The sequence below is a fragment of the Passer montanus genome, unplaced genomic scaffold, assembly GCF_014805655.1.
Source record: "Passer montanus isolate IOZ18808 unplaced genomic scaffold, ASM1480565v1 scaffold12, whole genome shotgun sequence".
Lineage (NCBI taxonomy): Eukaryota > Metazoa > Chordata > Aves > Passeriformes > Passeridae > Passer > Passer montanus.
The window spans coordinates 5,112,848-5,137,578 of record NW_024358722.1 but is presented as its reverse complement, the minus strand read 5'-3'; the positions used below and the strand labels follow the sequence as shown (position 1 = coordinate 5,137,578).

Genomic DNA, 24,731 nt, shown 5'->3' with positions numbered 1-24,731 from the left:
GAATCTGGTCACCTAGAGGGATGTAGCTAATCAGAAATGAATTACTCAGTTTTTCAAGAGACTTCAAAGATGTAAAATAATGTTTTAAAATTATGGGCAGCAAATCTGTATCTTTTGAATACATAACCATACACATATAGAAAACTGGAGCTGTGAGCCAAACATCCTATTTTGTTTCATGTGACAGAATCTGAATTTAGCACTTGTATTTTTTCGTATTGGTGTCTGTGAGGTTCTAACAGCTGTGGAAACTATTTAGGATACTGACAGAGAGACAGTGTCATGCCTATAGAGACAACCACAGGAAACTTACTGCTCAGTTCATCAGAAGGACAACGGAGCTTGAGCCCTGACCACTGATTTACCACTGCCCTGCTCACTCACATCAGGCACCTTGTTAACTCAGCCACACTCCACACTCACATTACACTCATGTAAATACTGCTGCAGAGCTGGTGTCAGTAGGGAACTGGGTCACGAGACTTCACAGTGTTGCTTCATATAAAGTGCAAATACCATGGGAAGAAAAGGTTTCACATTATTTTGTCTCTGTAAATGACTGTTGCAAGTCTACAAGAAAAAAATAGAAAGGATACTGGAAATCATGAGACACTAGGCGTAATTAGGCTTCATGGACAAATTGGATGCACAAATTCTTAATATACCAAAACACTGAAGGGGAAGGAAGGAAGGAAGGAAGGAAGGAAGGAAGGAAGGAAGGAAGGAAGGAAGGAAGGAAGGAAGGAAGGAAGGAAGGAGCATAAAATCAAGAACATTACTAAACTACCATTTCCAATAAGTCTATTTACTAACTTACAAGAAATGCTCCAGTTTAGACTATAATTATAATCAAAACCAAGTTGATATGTTGGCCCTCAGACAGAGTAATGGTATGACTAACACTTGTAGTACAGCCTAGATACCAGTTCTGTTCGGCTGAAATGGTGATGGGGTAAAAACACTGATGGGATTGGAGGCTACAATTTTTATGCCATTAGGAAATGTGCTGCTTCTAAACACATTTTGTTTTTCCATTATTGGGGCTTGTGAGGCCCTGTTTGCTGTAACTTTGCTCTCAAGTTGAAAAACCATCTTACCACCTTGCAGTATGCAGAAGGTTCCTCTTGCCTGGTGAATGTAGGACACATCATACATGTTTAAGAAAACAGAATTATAGCTAAATGTTTTTTCATGGTATTCTGTTCCTTTCCCATTCCCCATATGCAAATGAGTACTAACCCGGATGATCTGTGTTGTTTCTGACTCGCTCTTCTCTCTCTCTCTGTAGGTCTCTGTTCAGTTCAGGTCCTCACTGTGCAGGAAGCGCCCCCCTTCAGATGAATAAGTACAGCTGCTTTGACTGCAGAGATGATCGTCTAGAGAAACAATTGCAAATAAATAGCTCTTTTAAGCTTTCTCTCAATATAAAAGGCATACATCATACATGTTTAAGAAAACAAAATTATAGCTAAATGTTTTTTTATGGTATTCTGTTCCTCTCCCATTCCCCATATGCAAATCAGTACTAACCTGGATGATCTGTGTCGTTTCTGACTCGCTCTTCTCTCTCTCTCTGTAGGTCTCTGTTCAGTTCAGGTCCTCACTGTGTAGGAAGCACCGCCCTTCAGATGGATTAGTACAGCTGCTTTGACTGCAGAGATGGTCGTCTAGAGAAACAATTGCAAATAAATAGCTCTTTTAAGCTTTCTCTCAATATAAAAGGCATATCCAATGTGTTTTCACTTTCAAATGAAATTACAGAAGAAATATGTACAGAGGTTCCTATATGGTCTCTTTTATTTTCAATGCAGGACTTGTCCACTCAAGCACTGAGCAGTGCTCTCAATATATGCTACAATCAAATCCAAGATGAATATCTCACATTTTCCACTATATCTTCAACACTGATTGCAACTGCACTGTGGACAAATTGATTTGTTACTCTGTACATTAATTTTGAGTATAGGGATCATAAGTGATCATAAAGTAAAAGAAACACCTTTTCTCTGCACATATCATGATTAACATACAAAAGATGTTTTTCAGATGGTACAGAACTACTGGCATTGTCTTCTTTCTATCAGATGCTCTAAATAGATGATTTCCAGGATTTATAAGGAAATCTGGTTTTAATTATTTGTTTTTATCATTCAGCTAATTTTCTTGCTGTTTCATTAGTTTTTATTAAAGCCAAATGAGTGTGCTCTAGGACATTCCACAAATGCTGCTGTACTGCCACTTTAGGAAATACCATTAAGGCGACCTTTTCCTTGTTTGCTTCCCATGGTATTTAACTAAACTCTTTTAGGAGAAACATCATTAGAATTGTCAATTTCTCCATGTGTGCCTTAAGGTTATTCATAGAAACTGTGGTCTTTGGGGGATAACAGAAAAACAGGCTTTGTTTTTCCTTCATTAACCCCATGAAGTAACAGTATCAACTTTAACACAGGTCTATCAACATCAGCCAAATTCAGGCCTCTCTGTCTCTCTCTCTTCTCCCCACCCCCCTATAAGTGCTTGATACTGGTGAAAGACACCACATTAGAATCACAAGAGAGTTCTCTACCTGACCTCAAACTGTATATAGCACAGGAAGCAATTCCCCACCCCCCAAAAACCTTCTACCACAATTCCTGATTTTTGCTCTGCTGTCACTTATTTTAAGAAGATGTGGGACAGTCCATCACAAATAGTAGTTGGACCAAAAAGTAAGTGCCAGCTATGATCACAATTCTTGAGCTGCTTTGACTCAGCCATGAGAAAAAAAAATAGGTATCATAGGGCACAGAACAGTTAAGACTGGATGACACCTCTGGCAATCATCTCCTCTGAAACTTGTGCTCAAAGAGGAGTCAACTAGAGAAGGTTGCCTGGAGCCCCATGCAGTCTGGTTTTGAGTATCTCCACATATGTAGCCTCCACAATATCTTTTAGCAATTTGTTTCAGTGTTTTGATCACACACACATTGAATTATTTTTCTTATGTTTATTCTCTATGTTTCAGTTTGTGCCTATCAGCTCTCATCCTGCCACTGGGCACCACAGAGAAGTGTTTGGCTCCATCTTCTTTACTCTGCACATAAGCAGTCCCAGGTCTCTCATTCTCTCCTCCTATGTCAGATATACCAGTCCTTTAACCATCTTTGCAACCCTTTATTGCACTCTCTCCATATCTTTCTTGCCCTGCGGAACCCCAGAGCTGGACACAACATCCCAGATGTGTCCCACCAATTGTTGAGGAGAGAGAAAAGATAATTTGTCAGCTTTTCTTAATATTGTCCAAGGCTGTTGTCTGCCACAGTGCTACAGTTCAGACTCATGTTGAAATTGTTGCCTACCAGAACTCTGGGTCCTTTCGCACAAGGCTGTTTTCCAACTGGTTGGCCTCAGCCTGCACTGATGTATGAGGCTTTTCCTCCTCAGGAAAAGGACTTAGTATTTTTCTTTGTTGAATTCCATGAGATCCCTATTGAGATGCTTCCAAACAGCAGTATAGCCAACTGGTCTATCCATTTTCTTCCCAGTTTTATGTTGTCAGCGAACTTGCTTAAAGTACAGTCAGTCCCATCACACAGGCCATTAATGAAGATGTTAAACAGTTTGTATCCCAGAACTAACCTGGGATAATCTATTTGTGTGGCCTGCAGCTGATCTGTTTGCTGCTGACCACAACTTTTCTAGCCCAGCAGCTCAGCTATCTACCAAGCCATGACACGAATTACTTATTTAGCCCATAGTTCATCAGTTTTTCAATAAGGACATTATGTAAAAGTGTCAAAAGCCTTACTAAAGTCAAGATAAACAGCATCTACCAGTCTCTCCCTATCTCATCACAGAAGGCTATTAGGATGGTCAGGAATGATTTCTCCTTATGGATTTGTGCTGAGTACTTCTGGTCATATTCTTGCCCTTCGTATGTTTGGAATTGGTTTCTAGGATGATGTATTCCTTCACCTTTCTAGGGATTGAGATGAGGATCCCCATCCTGTCCAGACAACCTTTCTTGTCCCTCTTGAAGATAAAAATAACAATTGCTTTCTTCCTGTCCTCAGGAATCTCCCCCAGTGGCTATAACCTTTCAAAGCTAATCAATAGTGGCTTCACATTGACATTAAACAGCTCCCTCAGCATTTCTGGGTAGTTCCCATTAGGTACCAGGGACTTATTTATTTGTACAGTTCAGTTAAATATTCCCTAATCCAATTTTTATTAATCGAGGGTAAATGTTCCTTATGCCATACATTGTAGCTGACAGGTCTGACAGGCATAGAATTTCTCAAGGTGAGTTCTTCCAGTGAAGAACACAGTGAAGAAGACTTGAGCATCTCATCCTTTTTTAGCTGACAGGTCTGACAGGCATAGAATTTCTCAAGGTGAGTTCTTCCAGTGAAGAAGACTTGAGCATCTCCTCCTTTTGTGTGTCCTTTGCCAGCAGGTTCCCTAGACTATTCAACAGTTGGTCTATTTTTGCCCTCTTTCTTTTGCAATCATTCTCCCTTTAGACACCCTTTTTGTTGTCCTGTGTGTCCCTTAGCAGACTCATGGCCAGGTAGGTCTTGGTTTTCCGTATCCCATTTCCACACATTCAGATAGTGACTCTATATTCCTTCCAAGTCATCTGACAATACTCCTGCCTCTTGTAAACTTCCTTTATATTTAGTTAGAAGCTCTTTGCTTACCTACACATGCCTCCTGACACCTTTTTTTCATTCCCTGCTCATCACTATGAACTTGAGTTTAAAAGACGTGTTCCTTGAAAATCACTGGATTCTCATGGGCCTCTCTTCATGCCAGGGCCATGTCTGGTGGAATTCTTTCAAGGAGGTCCCTGATCAGGCCACAGTCTGCTCTCCTGAATTCTAAGGTTGTTATCTTGGTTTTTGTACTGCTTCCTCCTCTCAGGATCCTAACTCTGCCATCCTATGGTCACTGCAGCCTAAGCTACTCTTTCACACCCCTAGTCTGTTCTTCCTTGCTTGTAAATGCCAGGTCCAGTAGAGTGACTCTTTTCTTCAGCTCAACCACTATCTGTGTTGGGAAATTGTCATCACTCCAAAAACCTCCTGTATTTCTTGTGCTCTGTGGTGTTGCTCTTCCAGCAGACATTGAGGTGGTCCATGAGCCTCCTTCAGTTGTCTGAAGAAGATGTCCTTTACTCTTTTTTTTTTAATCTATAACAGACATCCACCAAAGTTTTGCTTTATTTCCACAATTTCTCACAATGTCTTGTGGTCCATCACCATGATGAGGTAGTGTGAAACTGATCCTATAATTGGAGAACCATTTCATAGCAACATCAGACTCCTCCTCTGCTGCAGCTTTGCTTCCTATGTTTTTAGGGACTACTCAGAAATTCAGAGATATACTGTTCTGGCAGACCTCATGCCCATTCAAATCAATACCACAGCTCAGGGCCAATTTAAATCGGTTTCCCTGTATAGCACAATTCCTTCCCAGTTTGCTGATGTTGATACTTCTTTCACAGTCTCCAGTCTTACTGCTTGGGACTTCACCAACTTAGGTTTTTGCCTTAGACTGGCTAAAACTTAAGGCAGTACTACCTTATAAGAATTTTCAACAAAATCTTTTCACCTCATTAATGTACAGAAACCCTCACATGGGCCTGTTTACTCTAGGGCTCTCTGCTAAAGGTTATCTCCATTCATGTCCTTGCTATCATTTCATGATCCAGTCTGTCCTTTTATTCCCTGAAGAGCTATCTTTAGACATGCAATTTACATGGCATTACATCTTCTCATCCCTGAGTCTAAAAGTGAGGTAGCTTGTCCTACAACATTTGCAATTGTAAAAATTTTTCATTCTGTTGAAAAAACTGGATTTGAACAGGAGACCAAATCTTTGTTCGAACATAAGTAATAACTCTAATCTTACTTATCAAGCAGGCCTGCTTCTTCTTATAGTATTACTTTTGGTATGAGCATTGTTTGATTCAGTATTCACATCTACATCTATCAGTGCCACAGCATTTCACTATGCAATGAAGTGATCCTCGTCTCCACCTTCCTAACACACCATGTAAAAGAACTAGGATGTACCATCTGACAAGAAGCAACAGTCATACTTCTGTGTAATGCTCATTCATCTCAAAGGAAGTTCCTGCCTCAGCTGACACTACGGCAGTGAATGCATGAAGTTCTAAGAAGCATTCCCTGGCAAACTTTCTATATGCAGTCCTAAGTGGTTTTCTTAAAAGAGCTGGCGGAGATGGAGCAGGGAAGGAGAGGTTTAATGCCAAATTTCTTCACTTAATGCAAATATCAACCCCCTTGAGTAATAATTTGACATTCCTTAGCAAAGACACACTCTACATTTGAAATATTTACCATTCCTTTATTTTTTATAATCTTAAGAAAATTTGGAAGGAATGTGAACTGTTTTGGTTTTTGTCTTCCTATGATGGCAGAGATTTATTTATAGCCAGGAACTGCAGGACAGTTCTCACGTGGCTGCTGAAAATTAAAACAGCATGTAGAGTTTTGTTTTGTTTTACTTTTATGCCTTTGCTGCTACAATCTCTCCCTGCATTCCCTAAACCCTTGTTATTGTAACCAGAGCCACATTTTGCATTGCTACAATTGCAGGGTTATGTAAATTCCAAAGGCTTTAAAGGAAAGGGCCTGTAGATTCTACTCTGGCACACAGGGTAGTTGACACAGTTATGCCCAACATCAAGGGAGAGACAAAAGTATTGGTAAATTGTCAAGAGGCAGGAAACCCAAGTCTCAGCATCAGCATCAACCTGAAGTTTTCTGAACATTTAGAACTTACTGGTTTAATTTAAATTGTTTGTCTTCTTATTTTTGGTGTTGTGCTTTGCTAGGGACAGGAAAATTTTCGTCAATCACTTTTGAAAATCTTCATATGTTCTTTCTCACTTTTCACCAGTCTGTACTGGTCTACCCAGAAGAGCTAATAAAAGAAAGTTCTACAGGTACAAATATTTTCAGATCCAAGGAACTGAATATTTTCAATGAAGATAAAAATGTGCATGTTGAAATACTTCGCTTTAGTCATAATTATTTTTATCTTAAAAAGAAAATCACAATGGAAGAGAAAATCCATACTCATAAAAGTTATTAAGATAAGAGTGTAACCTTGCAAGCAGTCTTTATGGCACTTAGGGTGGGAAGAAGTTCAATACATGTTGCACATCTGTGCGCTTCTGAGTAACCAAGCTGTAATGCTGACTTTACCTGAGCATTTCTGTGTGGGCATGGGCAAGCCAATTCATGTCTCTGACTCTGTACTCTCTAAAAGAGGGATAATCATACCTGACTCACTCAGTGTTAGAAGGTTCTGCATAAGCTCATCTTAGTCCCCAGTGTTCAGACAACTCAGCTAAATGAGAAAAATATTTAGCCCACTTTTCCAGATTTGCTTTTATTTAAGTTCTAAATCACCATTAGATAAATCATGTTTAGACCTCAGACAAAAACTAGATTACATTATTCCTGAAGTATGTGGAGGTTTTGCTTAGCATGCTGCACCCCAGTCACTGGAGTGTGCTAATGAGAGCTCACGGACCTTGTGAAAAGGTGCAGTCAGAACTTCCTACCCAATTCAGCTGACACTACAAGGAAGAATGAGGCTGTGGTGGCACTCCAACATGCTCCTTCCTATAGTAAGCCTTAAACCTACTGCAGCGGATATGAAAAAAAACCAAAACCAAAACCAAAACCAAAGCCAAAAAAAACCCAAAAAAAACCAACAAGAAAACTAAAACAAGAAACCCCAAACAACAAAAAAAAAAAAAAAAAAACCCAAAAAAAAAAAAAAAAAAACCCCCAAAAAAAAAAAAAAAAAAACAAAAAAACCCCAAAAAACCAAAAAAACCCAAAAAAAACAATAACAAAACTAAAACAAGAAACCCCAAACAACAAAAAAAAAAAAAAAAAAAAAAAAAAAAACCCCCAAAAAAAAAAAAAAAAAAAAAAAAAAAAACAAAAAAACAAACCAAAACCAGCAGGGCTTGCTGCATTGTTCAAACACATTTTTGGTGCAAGGTAAGTCATTAGGTAAGTGAGATAGAAAATGAAGCACTGGCTCGCACTTTGCAAGCAGGTAGGTCAAGCCAACACAGAAGGAACATTTCAAGCAATTCCTAAGCTGTGATATTTCAAAAACAATCATTATAGTTGAAAAGACACTTTCAGTAGTGTACAATAGTTCCTACTCACCTGGTAGTTACTGTCACTGCACAGGTGGCAATAGCTATTATCATTATAAAAGTGTAGCTGTCTAAATCTGATCATGAAAGACAAGACCCATTTCTAAAGGTGCAGCTACACAAGACCCTTGCACAGCTCAGAAGTTTCTACCGGTCTGGCATGTGTGTTTATTCACTTGGAGCCAGGAGTTGCCCTGTGGAGCTCTGATCCTGACCTTGGGCAAATGACTGAATGCCTCTGCACCCACAACTTCTTTTGAAGTCAACTGGTGATGTGTATGCTCACCAGTTCTGAAGAAAAACCCAAGCCCTACAGGCTAAAGCCAAAATCTGTTAGAGCTGCAGTGTTTTGGGTTGCATCATAAATGATATAAAATTTTAACACAAAAGCTGAAGTATCAACAGACAAGAAATATTTTTGTAAATGCTGTCATGTAATTGTACCAGTAGAACCCAACTCCCAGACACAGAGCAGTGGAGTCCAATGGACCATCTATATTAGCAATTTTTGGAAGGGGACAGTTTGTTCAAAATCTGTGTTGAGTCAGAAACAAGCAACCATAAAACAAAAAGAAACTAGAGATCAAAGTCTGTTATATCAAGCTGCGTTCTCTTGTTAGTGTACCTAATCATAAGTATCTGAGAACTATGTATATTGCTGAATCAAATAAAGCACTGACCAAAAAATGTTACTTCATTTTATAAGTTATGCTTTCTGATAGTCTAAACTGTTGTATTTTTTCCTCACAGATTACTAGTTTAGTGCTCAAAAGCACTGTGGAGCACAGAAAAAAAACCTCTGATATCCTATAATATGAAATTCCCCAGTTTTTTTTCTTAGACCTCATTCAAAATTGATATGTGCCTCTAAGTGATGAGCACTGCTTCATATACCCTTCAGTATTTCATCAAAGTATTAAGCAAGATGGAGTTCACTTAGCTTTTGGCACCTGTGAAGTCTGCAGCCTGTAATTATTGGCCAAAGCAGCATCATAGCTCTTGCCTACAACTCATTCGTTTCCTTGAGTTGATGAAGCCCTTCCTCACCCTCCATGCCTGCATAGCCAACAGATACTACTTGGCTCAGCACAATTAGCAAAGCAGGCAGACAAGGAGACACTTAGTCACCTCTGACACATTTTACAGCAGAGAACCTTCAGTAGCTGACACACGTCAAACAAGGCAAAAAAAAAAGTAATAAAATACTGATAAACGTAACCACAGAGAATTCTGACACATCAGAAAGACCATTTAAAGAAGTCTAAAAATTCCTCTTTCTGATACCAAATGACAGTAAGAATATAAAAGGCCTCTGTTGGCCCAGTGGTTCAGTGTGGTGAGGTTATGCCCATCTTAGATCCTCAGTGCTATGATATTTCTCTGCTGCATAAAGAAAGGAGGGCAAAAAGAATGAACAATGGTAAACACATGGGTAGAAGCCACACAGCAAGAAAAAAAAAAAGTAAAAAAAAAGCAAACCAAGCCTCCAAGCCTAACAACAACAACAACAAAAACCTTCCATAAGTAGGAGTAGAATAGAAGTAAAATTAGAACAGTTCAGTTGGAAGGCACTTAAAATAATCAATCAGTTCCCTGATTGCTTTAATGCTCTCTAATGGTGCAACACAGGTGGGCTGCAAAAGGCAGACTTGCGTTGTCCTCATGACCTGCTATAACCAGCTGCGTCCAAAAATATCTGGAGTGAAAAAGACACCTGACACAGACACGGTAAAAATGACCCAAACTAAGAAGTAGCAACTCTGAGGGTGTGGGAAAGTCTGCAAACAAATCACTGGGTGTGTCAGATACACAGACGCTGGTATAATGTGGTGATTACTGTGTCTCAGTGAATATGTAAAAGTGAGCTTGGTGTTTTAAGAGCCAGGCACAATGACCGCTGAACAAACTCCAGTCTGGCTGCATTCGCCTAGGGGCAGTACAACGTTTGCTGTGACCCTAAAGCTTCATGGGATGTTCAGAGATAACTGAAGCCCAGAGCTACTAAATAAATCCAGCGTGGCATGGAGATTTTCTAGACAAAATATCACAGAACTGGGAAAACTGCTTCTGTGACACCCATGAGTGAATTTCTCCATGAGCTTCACTGAGGCTACAGGGCCCATTATTTCCCACCCTGATAGCATCACGAGATGCAGTGTGTATGATCCACATCAAATGGCAAAACTCAGCCCTAGAAACAGGCCTCCAAAAGGTTGGTGAGAAGCTTTAAAATTCCAAATGCAACAAATATCAGAAAATAGAGAGCTCATGGATTTAAGCTCACATACTCTGTACAGAAAAGTTAAGAAATAAACCTTATAGTTTTGTGTAGCCTTGGTTGTTCCATTGCAAGCAAGCAAGCAGACAAACAAAGATATAGATAATGCACTGGAAAGCACATACCCCAAGTTAATGGCAGTGGTTAGCCAGCAGAAGCAAGCCCAAGATTTACAATGAAGGAATTCCTAATGAAAGTTAAAGAGTTTTTCCCTTTTCTCTGGAGGCATTGGCCCCCAGTCTGGCATCAAACTGTCCAGCTCCCTCTAGCTTCTTTGTGAATTAGGTTTATTCCTGAAGGAGCTCAAGAATCCTGAGACCATGACTAAAAATGGCTCAAAGAAAAAACAAAAGTTGCCTATCTCTCTCCTCCACTGTGTAACCACTTAGCACTGAGTACCCAGAACTGTAGACAGTGTTCCCAGTGTTGTTTCAGCCTAGCTCAGAGACATGTTTCCTCAGCAGGCTATTTGGATCAAAGACTTCAGGCAATGTCCCTCAAAGAAAAGACAAAGCAAAACACAGAGGGTACTTTTTCACCATCTGCTTCCATTTTAATTTTCTGCACTCCCACATGTCACCAGAGTCTGTGGGGTGGTCACTTGGATTCTGGGTCATGTGCATTCATGGCAGTATAAGACTACAAGGTCATCACATCCTGTTTCCTACAATCATAGACACTGTGTACTAGACACATAGTCCAGCAGTCTCCACAGCACATTTATTCAGAAACTATCACACATTAACATGTGCCTTTTCAAGTGACCAATGGGAAGCAATTAGATAAGTTTTCCAGTCTGAAATGAGGCAGCAATTTTCATTCTTAATTTTAAGCAGCTGACAATGACAACTTAGGTATTTCATTGTACAGAGGTATAATATCATCTCCCTGACCTCTGTTCACTGATTCTAGAGATTATAAGATTTAGTCCATTCTGTGGATAAAAATACATAAAACTAGAGATAATTTTTTATTTATGTCAAAATTAGATAAAAACCCCAAAATATCGATGTGCATGTTATCTGAATTGTATGTTGACATATATTGCAAGAATCAAAGCCAGTAATTGAAAAACTGATTCTCAGAGCTGATGAAGTGGCAATCTTACATTGCTTTTTGATAAAAGTACAGTGACACCATATGAAAATATTACTACATTATGATAAGTCAACTGTAATTTGTATTTACAGTATTTTCCTAGATGAGATTCCCATTCCACAGTAGCTTAGCTGCACTAACAGATGTGTAAATCAGAAAGAGTAGGGGCCCCTGGAGATGTCCCAATAGATGTGAACATCATAAATATCACCACTGAAAGTAAGCAGGGGATGAGACAGTGAGGAGTCACTTGCTAAATGTTGCCTCTGATTTAACAGAAAATGTGTCATGAAAGACACAGTAGGGCATTTATAGCACAACACATGTCCCCAGCAGGTACATGAAGCTATTCTAGATAAGTCCTGACACAGCTGGAAAACAATTCATGGGTCCCCCAAGGAAAATTTCAGAAATTTTCAGTCAGAAAATGCATCTGTTTTTCTCCCTACAGCTTAGTAATGGTGAGTGCCAAAGACTGTGTAGCATTCACACAGACTGCCTGAATCCTGCTGACGATGAAAGGCTAAGGTCAAGCTTTGTACTTCTGGCATTGGCAACACATTTCAGGGCCTCTACAACAGAGCCAGAGAGATTCACTCATTGGGACGCCTGACCCACAGGGCAGTAAAAGTATGAAACAAGCAAAGAGGGCAAGTTCATATCTCAGTAGGGCACAGTTGGAAGACAGTTCATATTGGCAAGGCCCTAGCATGGTTATTACTCTATCCCTGCATAACAGTGCAGGAGGATGCTGACACATCAGAGCTCAAGTGAGAACAAAACCAACTGTCTCTCTGTGCACTCAGCTGTTAGAAACAGTTTAATTGGTTCCCGCTGTATACACGGCTGCAAAAGTAGCAAAGGACTGAAGTCCCCTCATGTTTGGTCAAGGTCTTGCTTTCTTTCATCTGTTGTGCAGATGCTGATGGGGGTCACCTGCCTGGAGGGGGGTCAGGATTCTGCCAAATGGATTTAAGGAGGGTACTCACAGTCCAGGCATCCCAGTTTAATGGTCAGTGACTCAGTAAGAAAACCAAGATTGTCTGCACTGGTGGATGGCTCTATTCCTAAAATTTGTAAGGAAAAATGATATCCTGGCAAACCTTCTCTACAGATGTACGCTGTTTTATCTAACAAATAAACCCATTCCACCTAGTAGGGAAATTCTCTTACAGCCATTATCAGCAGTACCTAAGTTCCATAGTCTCAATACAGGCAAAAACCTAAATGAAGTCTGGAGTGTAGGAAGAATGGGAGATTGTAACTAAAGACTCTGGGAAGACAGGAGGGAGGGAGTAAAAATGGAAAGTACGCACTCTGCAACAGGGTGACATTCTTGCCTTCTGGGAGAAATAGATTTTGGTGAATATCTTGTATATAGACAGGAGACTAAAAGCAACATAATTATTAAGATTATAGTGACATTCTTGCCTTCTGGGAGAAATAGATTTTGGTGAATATATGGCTTGTATATAGACAGGAGACTAAAAGCAACATAATTTTTATTAAGATTATGTTGTAATATTTTAATTAGTAACTATGGCTTTGCTGCACAAACATTTCAGAAGACATAAAGATGTATGAAAAAATGGGTCTAACCTACCTGCAGTGAGGGTATTTATGTGATAGTACAGACTCCCATTAGTTTGCAGGCTTCTGAGAAAATTGTGCCTCAGTTTCCCAAAATGCTAAATCCACTAATATTTGTGAAGTGCTTGAAAATTTTCCAGAGGAAAGTGCTGAATGCAAACAATAAGCTGCTGACTTTATCTGCTATATATATATATATGTGATTTATCCTCACATTTTTATACAGTGTATGATTGCAGACAAGAAAACATTCTCAGCATTTAACTTGTGGTCAAATAGGAACAGTCCATTGACATGACCCAGCTGTATCAGAAACAATCTGACTAATGGTCATACAATACCCACAGCATTCAGGGTTTGATCTTAAACCAACGGAAAGTACAGAACTTGCTGTATTGTAGGCTGATGATTTATTGACTACATGTTTTCAGAGGGAATGGACTGTTGTAAGACACTAGGGGGAAAACAATGGATTTCTGTTAAAGGGAAATCATGTTACACCTCTAGAAGAGTCCAGGAAACTTCTACACAAGGATCAGCAGAGACAATGATGCTTAAACAGTTCCCCAGTTGTTTCATTCCTTCTTGAAATGGTTGTTTGCTTTGACCTGACAAGCAAAGGAGCAGAATTGGCAGGCTGATGCAGAACAACATGGATTCCCACGTATTTCTGTCACAGCCTTCTGGAGATTTGAAAGAAAACAGATGGCAGTACAGGACCAAGAGCGTGCTAAGAGATTAATGATTTTTAAAGACCAGCATGATTTACTTAAAAATACCCTAATTTTTTTAATATTTCTAAAGCACTGAGCTTTCCTGGAAAATGGAAGCACTCAAAATATTTCTTAGTTACAAAAGTATCAGCAACAATATGCTACTGATGAGTATGCCTGTTTGAAATGTTTTAAGAAATATTTAAATGCAAAAGAAAATACAAAACATACATAAAAAATAAGTAGAGAAGGGTTAGCAAGTTAAATCTTTTCTGAAAATTGTCACTCTTTGTAATCTACTTTTCAACTGGGGAGCCAGCAGAGATGCTGATCCCTTTTTTCAACATCAAGAAGGCACAGACAGTGCTAAAAATGCAGGTATAGTTTTTTTCACAGCATTCTTGACACTTAAAGGCGTCCAAAATATGAATAAGTTTCTGGAGGTTCGTAATGTGTCTGGTCAGCTTCCTCAGTCAACATCTTACAGATATGACTGCTGAAACATCGGAGGATCTTCACATTGTTTTCTCTCACAAAGACCACAGGAATATAAAATTAACTACACAGAGTCAAAAGTCCATCTAAACCAGTACCATATCCCCAAGTAAAGGTCAGCTGCAGAAGTTTAGGGAAAGCATATTAAAAAAACACATATAATCTGATCCTACCTCTGCTCAGTCCTTTCAGTTTAGGATTTGCAGATAGGAGTACAGCCATTATCATGTTTAATAGTGCACCCAAGATTTTTCACCTCTTCCCACAACTTTGTCTTAGGAGAAAAAAATATTGCCATGTGCTCTTAAACCTTCAAAGATATGCTTGTATGATTTCTTCACAATAAATCCAACCTAGATTGTGCTCCTTGGCAGAAATGTTCCTTCTCTTTTGTGTGTTTGTGTTTGTGTATTTATTTTATGAAACTGTCCTGGGAACACATTTTATAATCTTAAATTGTTAGATCTTATAATGTTAAATTGACCTGATCTTATTCTTCAAAGAGGAATAGGGGACTGTATAATTTCTATCTCTTAAGACTTCACAGCTCATTAATCAAATTCTTTAAGCAGCTAAAAAGATAGCCCCTCCAAACAACAAACAATATAGAAGGCCCCCCAAATTAGGCTTGTTCACTGCCTTGAATAATAAAAGCTACAAAACAGTAGAAATGAATTCTTGTTTATGCCCCCTTTATAAAAGTACTATACCAAGGAGACAGAACAGACTTGCTGGATCTCACAAATCAGGTTTGTCCCCATTTCAAAGAAGAGCTGGGCTGGCACATACATTGCCTGGATTGTAGTCATTTTGGGACACAGTGAAGAGAAAAATACTCTCTAACAAAAACAAATGTGAATGTCAAAATTCATGAGCAGAAATACCAACTTCAGCAATTATTACTGGGAAGTCAGCAAGCACTTGTTATTCAGGGATGAAGCCTATTTCTTTCTTGCTGCCAAAGTTCTTCTCAGTTCCTCAAGGTTACCTCTATTTCCATTTTCACAGTCTAAACACATCCTTCTGATCTCCAGCTCGCATTCCTTGAATTCCAGCAAGTCTTCTGATCTCATCCCTTTCTTATCTACTTCCTTCTTTTTACCTGAAGTCCTTAATTTTTAACTCCAGAAAAGCCTTATCACTGCTACAAACTGGCTGTACTGTCAGAATAAATTTTCTACTAAATCAAAAAAACCCTGAGCTTCTTCTCGTCAGTTTTGCTACTCCATCTTACAGAATCACAGAATATCCTGAGTTGAATGGGACCCACAAGGAGTCCAGCTCCTGGCCCTGCACAGGACCATCCCCAAGAGCCACACCATGTGCCTGAAAGACATGTTTAAATGCTTCTTGAACTCTGTCAGGCTGGTGCTGTGACCACTGCCCTGGGGAGCCTGTTCCACTGTCCAACCACCCTCTGGGTGAAGAACCTATTTCTAATATCCAGTCTAAACCTCCCCTGATACAACTTCAGGCCATTCCCTCAGATCCTGTTATTGGTCACCATAGATATTTGTCCTGTGTCTGGTAAATTCCTACTATTAGAAGACATTATCTGATCACCAGAGAAGCCAAAATCTCAAGTGTTGAAATGCCGTGTAGAAAACTGAAAATGTATATCTAACAGAGAGAATGAATGTTGAGCAACATATAAACCAGACACAAAGACTCAAGGAGGGAAAACCTTGTTTGACCATCACCAGGTACCGATTTAACAACACACAGCACTAAGATGACTTGAGGCTTCTCTACCTATAGCACTGCCCTGGGTGTGATGTGTTCATGTGCCTTTGTGGTTCTCAGCAAATCACAGCTGGGAACATCCTGTCAAGAGTAATAAAACATGAGGACAGAACTGACACACCAAAGTTCATGGGAGCTTCCAGCAACAGGGGACACATTTGTCTGTGGCTTCCACTGCTGTAAACCAGCAGTAGTTTCAGTAGTTTCATGGACCTTCAGAGAGTTCCTCTGCTGCAAGGATTCTGTATGTGAGCAGAATCAAATGTACTCTGTAGATTTGCCCAAGTCCCTCAGCCAGCATTTCAAAAACAGCTTATAATTTTGGCTGCCTCAATTTTTGAGTCTTGGTGTCTTAAAAGACACTAAAAATAAAGAGCCAAAATTACAGGTTACTTTGCACAACTTGGGCCTCAGTTTCTCTGTACTAAGTTCTGATGTTACTTGGACTTACTTAGAATTGAAGTATGGAGTAAGTTTCTTGAATAATACAAAGCTCCAGAAAACTTTCACCATATGAGAACTGACTTGCACTCTGTGTCTCAGGTCACTCAGGTTGGAAGATAACAATTCCTTGGCCTGATAACAGACTTGTGCCAAACAGAAGTAACATCATTGTTAAGTGGAATTGCAGAAATTTGATAAATACTGCATGTTTGTATGAGTACTGAAAACTACTGGTTTCTGCACATGCCTGAGTTCAAAGGAATGTGATATTAGGGATCACAATTAGCAAATGGAAAAGCCACATGAGACACCACTGTCAATAATCAACAAACCAAAAAGCATGGGAAAATACACATAAACTCTTTCATCCAATGAAAATCAGAGCAGTCAGCTTTCTTTTAATTTAGGAACATGCTGTGCTTGCCTGGGGGTTGCAAGGGCAGGGAAGGGAGAGAGGGTCAACTCTCCATAGGACTGACCCAGGTTTGAAAATTCACAGCAACTAAAGTGCTGAAAGCCAAGCCTCCCACACATCCTTCCTCTATGTGTCAGGAAATAGTGTCCCCTGATTGCTCAATCTCTAAGTCAGATGGCTGGCCTGGAGGGACTAGATGGGTTTTTCGGATACCATCGGACCTTGGGGGAATTTTATATCGACTAAAGCAGATGGAGAAAACTCAAACAATTTTGGAGATCCCTTCAAGATGTTATTCAACTCTTGATGAGCCTCCCCATCAATTAAGAGAGTGCACCTCATGTCTGTACTTGGTAAGAAAAATTTTTGTGACTGATTTTCAGGATGAACAGAGCTACACATAAGAAGCACAACTAAAACAAACAGCAGTGATAGCAGCAGACAAGTGATATGGTGTGGTAAAGCCACTAGGCTATCCAGGGAATTTGCTTACTCAGCTCTGTGAAACCATGAGACCTTACTTCGTAACACATAATATAGACTTTTAAAACCTCAGGGCTACACTGACTGTCATAAGCTGCAACAGGCAATAGCTTTCTGTTCCACAAAACAAAACTGAAAAGATGCCTGCCTTGTTCATATTGTGTTGTTTTTTTTTATCTTGCTTCCAGGGTAAGTCCATCCATAGACAAACTAGCAATTTCCTGGCTAGTGTAATCTCATCCAAGTTCAAGGATGCTAAAACCCATGCATTCTCATTGGAACTGAACTTATGTCCTGCCAGATCAATATCTCCCTCCCCATTTTTCTTCCCAGCCTTCCACTCAGTGTGCAACTTTTCTGTTGAACCACAGCTGACAGCCCATAGGGAATTTCCAGACTTGCAAACCCCTGCAGGTAGTGTTGCCAACCTGTTGGATGCTGAGACAAAGGAAAGAGAGAGGAATAATGCAACAGACAGGAAGCAGTCAGATGAAAACACCCCAAATATGGAATTATCTCCTCCTTAGTTCCTCTTCTTACCCTTTCAGCTTTCAGCTCTGAATGTGAGTCCTAAATTGGCTAAAATACTTCAGAGAGACAAACTGTTGAACCAGGTAAAAAGTGTTTGGCTCCAGACATTTGCACTGGCTGTGACAGCTCTCAAAATTTTATTGGGGTATAAAGATTTCTAACAAGTTACTACATCCCTTAAGAAGTTGGTTTTTTTTGGTTTTTTTTTAACAAGTCATTAGGCTTTTGTTAAGAAAAAAAAAGCAGCTTCTTGGAAAAGGAGCTACTAGACCTAGCAGCAGTTTCTAGTTGCTAGAAACAAAATCTAGTAAGAAATAAATTGGGTAGAGGAAAAAATTCTGATATGTCACAGCAAAGTAACTCAGATCCCAGTATGATTCCTTCCAAGTCTGAAGACCACACTTCCAAAGTGCATCCTTGCAGGATCTGCTTTTTGAGATCCTTGCAGGATCTGGTTTTTTTTGTTTTTGCATCCCTACACATGCATCAGTACATGTGGTTATTCTCCAGCTCATAATTTGCATAGCATGGCATCTCTTATTGGGGATTAGACCTTGACCACCTGCCCAGTAAAGGTTATCTCCATTACATTAGCCAGCACGGTGATTACATCAACCTGCAGTTGTTTCCAGCACAGCTAGCTACACTTGCTCAATTTCAATATACAGTGGAGATCCCAGTAACCATCCCTCCTCTCAGTCCTCAATTTTCCTCTTTTATTGCCTTCTCCCTGCCCCAATAACCCACTCTGCCACCCTCAAGAAGAAAAGTATTTGCAGACTTTTCCCAACAAAACAGCCTGATGCAGGGAATGCTGACTTGCTGTGGCCTTTCTTGTGATTGCTTGTTGACTAAAGCCAATTGCTAACAGCATGGGGACTCACATTGTGCAATTCACATGGCTTCTTCTCCTCAGCCCAGCTTTGTGTTTATGCTCAAGGGCATCTCTCCTTCCAGCAACTGCACAGGCCAACAATACTCCCGCTGGCCAAGAGTTTCCTACAGTTACAAGTGCTTGCAAAGTGTGTCATCTTCATGCAGGAGGCCTCAAACTGTTTCTGGGGAAGCAAGCTGCTTCTGTCATGGGTCTCATTAAAGAAGATGCCAACGAAAAGGACAGCTGCCTGCCCAGCTGTCCCCAGAACTGCTCCCTTCTCCACTTGAAGAATGAACAGGCACCCAGATGTGAGGTTGTTTTCAATCTCACAGGAGGTAAAGTTAATTAAATGCAGAATTGAATTTTAATTGCAAATAGATGCAGCTGTGTGCCCCACTGAAAACATCATCTTATGGAGTAGGCTTAGGAATCTCTGGATTGCAGAAGTATAAAAAAAAAATTGCTAAGAGTCACTACTTTTAGTTTGGACTTGGACCAGGTGCCTGTATCAGTATCTGCAGGGAGATTCTCCTTGTAGTAGGTGACTTGTTCATGTATGACCTTCTTACATTTAGGTTTTAGATGTGAGAGATACCTCTTCTCTGCAGAAGCAGAGGGTTGTTTGGAGAGCCCTTAGTATGAAGTGAGTACCAGCTCAAGGTGCTAAATTTGGCAGATTTAGGCAAGTGACTCCCCTGATTTGTTTTAGTATTTTTTATCACCAGTAGCCTGGCAGAGCAGGACAGGACTTCATTCTCAGGGGCCAGGGAATTGTCTGTCATCCTCATAAGGAAAAAAGAACTGTGCTGCACAATATGACAAGGGATTAAAGAGTTAAAAAAGAAATCCTACATTGAGGAGTTACCTAAGGAAGTTGATTTTTGCTGAAGGCTTATTTGGGATTTTCCTTTCCTGCTACCATGAACTAGCTGAATTTCTGTTAATTTTGTAGTCTTCTGAAAACATGACCATCCCCTCCTCGCTCTCCTCAGACCTCCCTCATCCCCTGTCACCCCCACCCACATACAGAAGAGTGCAAAAGCCTGCACTGTCAGCGCCTCTGCATACCTTTGGGAGAAGCAATCAAACTAAACCTGAATTTTGTGTGCTGCCAAGCTGGCTTCAGGATATTTCAGAGGAGAAAAAAAAAGAAGAAGGAAAGACAATCAGTACTTGCAGGGATTTGTTCATGAAACAAGCAAAAACATGAGGAGCTTTGCTGCAGCAGCTGCACTTACATTGTAGTAGCCGTGTCTCTGCGCAGATCCTCCCTGTTCTGCAGTCCCGTAATCCACACAGAGAAATGCCTGTACTGCTCCTCTCGCTGGCACTGCTGTTAGTGAGACTGGAACTGCTGCTGTTTTCACTTTCAGACCAGCCTCTCTTTCCAAATCCTCTGACGTCAGACAGCCTGCAAGAGATATTTATGGAATGAACAATCTAAAAGTTTTTCTAGGTAGAATTAAAACTGCAGTTTGGGGGGGGATCTGTAATTTTTGCACTCTTGGATAGAAAACCTCCCCAAGAGGTTCATGGAGTAAACTGTGGAGAACTACAGATGTGGTTGTATAACTCCGTGGCAAAAGGCAGTACCTGTACTTTTCCATCCATGTTATATTATATCCACACCCAGGCTGTAACTATCTGTCATGAAAGTCCCCATTTGGAAAGTGGTTTTCCAGTCTCTCAGCTGTGCTTAAACAGGGTTTGAATCAAGTGTGACATAGAGGTCTCTCACAGACACACTCCAAGCCCACAGCCCTCTGCTGTGTCCAGGCTTTTATTGGATTTAACCAAAACAGGACTGAAACAGGGCCTTCCAAGCATCTTGTCCACACCTCTATCAGTTTGGCACTAACTCCTTTTGCTGGATTGTTTTCTCAAGCATGTGGGCCGATTTGGCCATCTTCCCTCCTAACTTCAAAATATCTTCTCTAGAAATGTCATCTCAGATAAATACCAGCTCAGGAAGTTAATTTAGTCTTTGATCTCTATTATGCTCTGTGTATTTGCATCTTTCCATTATTCCTTTGCTGTTGTACAGTATGACTTTTCACCTGCTGTGAAAGCCACTTAGGTGTTATGTGGAAGAGAAGAGATGCTGGAGCAAAAAGTGAAACAGTATTAGCATTAATGTTAATCAGTATTTGAAGAGCGAAATGCTCTCGTGGTATAATCCTGCTGAGGTAAGTGGTGATAAATTTGGACTGATAAGACTTCTTTGTTTTTTATTTAGAAGCTGAGCTTGACAATAAGCCTATAAGTATCAGTAGTCCAATCTAAGAGACGAAACAAGTCTGAAGGTGAAGTGATAAATGGTGAAAGTCCTTGAGTGAGCTTTGCTTGATTACAGACAAACCTTTTTAAGAAGTTCAAAACTTATTCAACATTTTCTGCAGGAGTGTACAAATGTGCTGCTATTATAAGCAACTGGGTTTGGTTATTTTTATACCACATCATTTCCATTTGTAAGCAGTTAAGAAGTATATGCTTTGGTACCACTTTTGGAGATGCAATTGCTATTTCAAAATGTGCCAAGGTTCTTTTCTGTGCAACTTACTAGCCAAGCAAATTTACCATTTGGGGCTGTGTGGACTAGGTTTATATATATATATATATATATATATGTATGTGCTTTTCTGCTCTACCATTATCAGCTTCAGTCCTGAGTTGACTATATGATGCTTTTATCCCTAATCAATAAAAATCATCTGATCAACATCAAAAGGCTTAAAATCAAATTTTTTCTGATAACTTGCTAGTGGCAGCTTTCCCCATGCACTGTAATATCATCACTATGACCAAAAGCTTTGAGATACATTCCAGAATAAAATGGTATTTCTTTGAAGAGATTTCCACTTTTATACTTACAAGGTGGGTCTAAGAATCTGGCAGATGGAGGAACAAGAAAATTATCCCAGTTCCAAAGTGGTATTCAGTCAGGCGGAGGAAATAAAATGTTTTTATATATAATGAAAAAATTAAAAGGTACCCAGTTTTGACAGTGCAAACCAAGCACTGTCCAAGTGGTGTTTTTGTCCCCTTTGGCTATGAGATTTTTCACTTGTCTACTTAGCATCAACAAGGATCACTCAGGGATGAGTCCCTGCCTTGTTACGCTGCATGTTAATCTTATTAAAGATCAACCCTGGAGTTACATTGCTACCTGTTGGCAGTTCGTCCCATGTATATCCAGCAGGAACTCTGAAGGGCAGAGTGATTCAGGGCTTTTCTGTAGGATACCCAAACTGTTCCTTGCAGGGAGTTCCACATCCCACCAGATTTCATTGACTCAGCTCCTCTAAAGCACAGTAGGTGCTCCTGGTGTTTGCTAAAGATGAGATGGCTATCCATGACTCTTCTTTCTTCTGTTTAGTTTATAAGATTATATTACATCTTCTCCCTGGAGAGTGAAGTAGGAGGAACATGGAAACCCTGACCACCACACAGAAGTAAGGCATGAATAACCACAGCCTGTCCTACAGGCTGAGCCAAGAACAAATTGTATTCCTTTATTTTGCAAGATTTTGCAGCAAAATTGAAATGCCAAGAAATTGAAATGCTCTGTTTACCCATATGTGACATGGACAGTGACAGTTAACCTGTGTCCAATAGCACATTTTATTTCTGTCCTGAAGGTATATGCCACTTACCATGTAGTTGTTAAAGTAGAAATATTCATCCCATCAGAAATGCTGTAACATTCCAGCTACCGTGGACTAAGACATTATCTCTATGAACCTGTTGCATTTCTATATGAAAATGAAAGGTAGAATAGCCAGTTGTATGGTTGTATAGTCATAGCCTCTGCATGGAATCCCACAGGAGTCAATCCCACAAGAGGCCACAGAAGCCCTTTCTGGAACACAACACCATGATATGAAGAGCACAAAGAAATCCTCTGTGAGTAATCTGTACTCCTGTTTCCTATACTTGAGAATCCTCTCCATTAGATTGGGAATGTGCATGCAAAAGAAAAAATTGCTTCATTTTTAAACAGAATTTATTTTAAAAAATAGTTCTCCCAAAAGATACTAGAGACAGGCACTTTTGGAGGGTGAGGAGGACCAAGTTTGGGCACTGGACCAACACAAGCATAGGCACTACTCAGGCCTGAAACAGAGAAAATACAGAGAACAGATTGAGACCCTCTGCATCTCTTGCACATGACTGAAACAAGACAGCACGTGCCCTTCAGATCCCAACCAGTCTAATGCATGTTCACATGTGCAACTATTGAAGTCGAGTTGTCACTCCCTTAGTACTACATAACAAAATAATAAACCAAAGGAAGCTAAACCCTATTAAAATACTATTCTTGCTGCCATAGTGGAACAGGCCATTCAGTTCACTAATCTAGTACACTGCCTCAAGCAGTGGTTAGATACCTGATGATTCAGAGCATGAAGAATGGAAAACACACTACATCCAGCCAGTTGTGGGCTGGAACATTACATAAGGATGAGCGGTTGAAGAGAGAAGAGAAATTCTTTCTTGAACCCCATAGCTGATCAGTTTACACATTTAAGTATGAGTTTATTTCAGATACTGAGTTTTTTTCCCTTGCACTGGTATTGCTATGTATGTTATTTCTGCATATATTTCAGTTTGGGAAACTGCCAGTTTTTTTTCCAATCCACTGAATTCAGGAAATGCAAAGTTATGGCATATGTTCAAAGAATAGCACACACCAAAGCATGCAGAGAGCTCTATCTTTGTCTTCAGATGCACATAGCCTTGGCCCTAGTTTTTAAATCCACCCAGTGATTTTCCTTTCATTTTGAATGATGGAATTCTATTCACTGTGTACTCTTGGCCCCGGATTTAATTCTCCATTGCACTGACCAGAGGGAAACTACCTAGAGGTCTTGTAGATATCTTCATTTCCAAGACTTGAAACAGCATCATGGCTTACCAAGGATTAGTAAACAGTTTAAGTGATTGGAAGGAAAGCTGGTGATGTGTTGCAGATAAATATGTGCCAGCAAGAAGGATTGTTCCAAGACACTACCACAGCTACCTCTGAATTGTATAAGGGATCATACTCTAATCAGGAAAGGGGGAACAAAACACTTTCTGGAGCTATAGAGTATGTACTTGAGGTGTTTCTTTAGCCACAAAGGACCATGCAGAGCAAGGAAGTGTCTGAGTATCACAGTCAATGCATAGCACCGAACTGACAGCATTTTAGACTCAGTTTCCTCCAGTATCAGAGGCAACACAAATTAAGAATCAGTGGAAAATAAGGCTTACACAACAGAAGGAACATTTCAAATTAAAAGTAATGCAGTGCTAAGTAGAGTAAGACTTACAAAACCTTCATCTCTGCAGTACATTGTGACTGAACTCAGAGTCTGAGGCACAGACTGGACTACTCAAACTAAATCAGCAACTTAGATGGACAGTATTCATATGTGAGAGTAGACAGAAGGCAGCAGTAGCTGAGAACACCCTGCCTCCACCACCAAGAGAAGAGGAGGCAGGAAAGAGTGAACTTCGTCCCACACAGGGAGCTGTGGCTAGGCTCTGACTCCTTTGCAGAAGTCAATTGACCAAAGAGAATTGAGTAGGCAAGACTATTTAGACAGTTGGTAACTAAAATTGTTCTGCAGACATATAATATCAGAATTAAACAACATTTGGTAATATATCACAGCCTGACTAGCTATTCCCAGCACTATCTTAGATCCATTTTGTTTTCCACCAAAAGCTGTATAGTGAATTCAGGCTAACCAGGGTCCTTTGAGAGCTTTGTGGGATAACAGTTTCTTGGCTTCTTTTATTCACATACTGTAGTGACAACTGTTAAAGTGGAGATGCTTCAAAGAAGCCAGAGAAAAGCATATGCACTCAGTAGAAATGCCAGCAATTAT

At 40.0% G+C, this 24,731-nt stretch overlaps 1 protein-coding gene across 2 annotated transcripts in view; it reads right to left on the bottom strand.

Annotated features, from left to right (window-relative positions):
* DAAM2 (dishevelled associated activator of morphogenesis 2) overlaps positions 1-20,176 on the bottom strand; it is a 202,292-nt gene extending 182,116 nt beyond the window's left edge. The window contains exons 1-2 of one of the 2 annotated variants that reach the window (XM_039697967.1): positions 20,097-20,176; positions 1,240-1,376 (exon numbers count right to left, since the gene is read on the bottom strand). The gene's annotated coding sequence lies outside the window, so the exon portion shown is untranslated. Of the gene's footprint in view, positions 1-1,239; positions 1,377-1,530; positions 1,668-20,096 lie in introns of both variants that reach the window. The other variant, XM_039697968.1, reaches the window with a different exon arrangement.
* Positions 20,177-24,731: the final 4,555 nt, after the last annotated feature.